This window comes from Nannospalax galili, unplaced genomic scaffold (genome assembly GCF_000622305.1).
Source record: "Nannospalax galili isolate Female #2095 unplaced genomic scaffold, S.galili_v1.0 scaffold719, whole genome shotgun sequence".
NCBI lineage: Eukaryota > Metazoa > Chordata > Mammalia > Rodentia > Spalacidae > Nannospalax > Nannospalax galili.
In genome coordinates this window covers 94,623-98,049 of record NW_008341883.1, presented here as the reverse complement: position 1 = coordinate 98,049, position 3,427 = coordinate 94,623, and the positions used below count along the sequence as shown (strand labels likewise).

Sequence of the window (3,427 nt, the reverse complement as noted above, 5' to 3'; positions counted from 1 at the left end):
CAGTGACTGTAAATTTTTAGGTTCACAGTTCAATTAATACAGTTGTACATTTTTGAATGCAGTATAAACCCTGTAACATAAAATTGAATGGGTTTTTACCTTTTAAAGAAGATCTCCATTTCATTTTAAGATATGCTGTTTCCTACATTTTAATGCTACTAACACATTTGCACATATGTCTTTAATCTCTCTGTATCAGATTATAACTAGTCACAGTTGGTTACACTCGGATCCTTTGTACCTGAGTATGGATATAAAATCATCAGGTAGATTTCACTGGTAATGTTTATCACCTCTACTATTTAATATGAAGTAATTTTTTTAAAAAGTTTTTAATAACTATATAATTAGAAGAAGCATTTCATTACAGCTTTAACATATTCAGTAACACACTCCAGAGCAAGACTACATCTCTTTCACAAGTGGTTACAAGTTTCTAGGTTCACAGTTGAATTAATACACTTATACAACATTGAACTCAGTATAAGCCCTATAAGACATAAAATTGAATGAGTTTTTAAACTTAAAAAAAAAAATCCATTTCATTTTAGAATATATTGTTCCTTGCAGAAAGACTCATTGTTTTTGCTACTAACACTGAGATGTTGGCATGTGCATCTCTAATCTGTATGTATCTGATTATTACTAGTCATGATCGGTTGCACTTGGATCCTTGGCACCTGTGTATGTCTGTAAAGTCATTGGGTAGGTTTCAATGGTAATGTTTATCACCTCAACTAATTAACATGATGTAAATTTCCATGCTTCCTCCTCAAATATAATACATTTTAAAAATTTTTTTGATTTTTTTTTTGTGTGTGTGTCTATCACACAGAACATCCCAAACCATCTTATTCTACTATACACCCACTTCCTACATGGCATCCTCCCATAGCTTCCCTCCCCCCACTACAGCCCTTACACTGTGATAACCCTGCTACTCTTTGCTGTATTGTCAGCACCCCAGCCATTCCCCACTACTTGTCCATCTGGTGAATCTAGTCAGCCTATCTAGAGGTCTTTGTTTTAGGAAGGTCAGCTGTTCCTCATCTAGCAACAATCAGTTGTCAATATTCCCGTAGATAAGATTGGGGTCTGATGTTCATTTTCCCACTTCTATGCTACATTACTATCTGGGAGTCCCTATGGCCACCCTGGCCAACAACTCAAAAGAAGGTATCTCCTATCTGGCATTGTTACTTGTTATGTAGCCTTTAGTTATACATATGGTCTCTTAAAAAATTATATTGGCCCCTTTAATCTTTGGTTATACTTTCCTTTTGAGTGTTTAAGGCCATACAGTTGGCCCAGATAAACCAATTTATTTTTACTCTTAAGGTCATTTGAGGATCTGTTCCTCAGGGGTCACATGGGCTTGGGAGGAGCCCCTGGCTCCTTTCGTTCCACCTATATGAAGATAAGTCAAAGGTCCTGCTTGACCATGGCTGGCTTCGCTCGGAAGCATGGAGGAAATGATTCCTCTGTGTTGACCCTCCTCTTTGTAGACTGGACACTGGTTCTAGTCCATCTGGTGGGGTCTCCTCGGCCTCCTTGATCAGGAGGACAGGTGACCCACTAGCAATGTAGGACATTTTGAGAGATGCTCATAGTCCCCTGGAACTAGTCGACTTAGGAGGGCAGGGAGCAAAAACTGTCCTTTATGTCCTTCTGACTAAATTAGTATAGGCCTCAAAGTATGTCTGCTAAACACCCAAGAAGGTTAGTTCCACCAGTCTGGCACTTTTAATTACTGTGTGTCATGTAGACAAATCTTGGGCTAAGATCATTGTTCTCAGATAAACCTTACCTAGACATATAGTCCTTGATCTACTATGTATAATTTGTCAGTAGGTTGTAGGACTAACAAAGAGCATCAACAAACATGGATGCACAAGTGTCTCTGCAATAGGATGAGTTCTTTGGGTATATGCCAAGGAGTGAGTAAGTCAAATGGTAGGTTCATCTGTACTTTTTTAAGAGTTCTCCACACTGCTTCCCATAGGGGTTGAACAAGTTTGCAGCACCACCAGCAGTGGATGAGTGTTCCGCTTTCCCCATATCCACTCCAACGTTTGGTATCATTTGTTCTCTTGATCTTAGCCAGTCTGACTGGGGTAAGATGAAATCTTAAAGTGGTTATAATTTACATTTTGCTAATTACTAGTGATGTTGAACATCTTTTAAGATGCTTCTTGGCCATTAGCTACTGTCTATAAGTGGAGGAAGACAAGCTGAAAAACTTAACAAGTAATTTTTATCTTGGTGGAAAAAGATTAGATCCTTTTGTTTGAGGATTGGGGTTTTAGTTTTGTTATATATTCTGGGTGTTAAATCTGACAGATGTGTCACTGGTGAAGATTTTCTCCCATTCTGTGGGTTTTCTCTTCACTTCATTAGTTGATTCTTTTGATGTACAGAAGCTTTTTAGTTTAATGAGGTCCCATTTTTTGATTCTTGCCCTTCTGTCCTGAGCAATTGATGTCTGGTTTAGAAAGTCCTTTCCTACAACTATATCTTGTAGGTTTTTGCCAAAGTTTTCTTCTAACAGTTTCAAAGTTTCAGGCTTTACATTAAGGTCTTTGATCCATTTGGAATTGACTTTTGTTCAAGGTGAAGGCATATGAGGGAGAACATATGTCGATTTTTTTTTTCTGAGTCTGTGTTACTTGACTTAGCATAACAGTTTCTACTTCCTGCAGATCCAGTTTTGCCAGCACCATTTGCTGAACATGCTGTCTTTCCTCCAGTGGATATTTTTGGCCCCTTTGTCAAATATCAGGTGGCTGAAAGTGCACTTACTCATATTTGGATCTTCAATTGTGTTCCACTGATCTATGGGCCTATTTTTGTGCCAGTACTGTATTAGTCAGGGTTCTCCAAAGAAACAGAACCGGCAGAATGAATATATATTATAGAGATTTATGAGCTTAGCTCACAGGATAGAGTCCGAATAGTCCAACAATAGCTGCACCACACTGGAGAGGCTGAGAATTTGTAGTCACTCAGTCCACAAGCCTGGATGTCTCAGTAGTCCCAATCTGGCACTGAAGGTCTGACGAACTCCAAAAGATCACCTACTCTTCAGTCTACAGCAGCAAGATGAACTCACCAGTGAGAGAGAAGGCAAGCAGCAAGAAGCCAGCATTCTCCTCTCCCTTCGCCTTTTAAATGGGCTGCCACAGAAGGTAACACCCACATTTAGGGTGTGTCTTCCAGCTTCAGATGGTCCAATCAAGAAGATCTCTCTCACTTCAGTTAATCCCAGATCCAGTCAAGTTGACACCCAAGGTTAGCCATCACAAGTCCACCCCTTGTCAACTTGACATTCAATAGCATCTCTCTATGTCATGCTTACTTTTCAAATGAAAACAATGTTGAGGTCATAATTTCACCTAACCATCATACAATGACCAATGCATTATATATC

General features: G+C 39.0%; 1 protein-coding gene across 2 annotated transcripts in view; it reads right to left on the bottom strand.

The window, feature by feature from the left end:
- Window positions 1-3,427, bottom strand: part of Ankmy2 (ankyrin repeat and MYND domain containing 2) — a 58,035-nt gene that overhangs the window by 31,978 nt on the left and 22,630 nt on the right. The window lies entirely within an intron of this gene.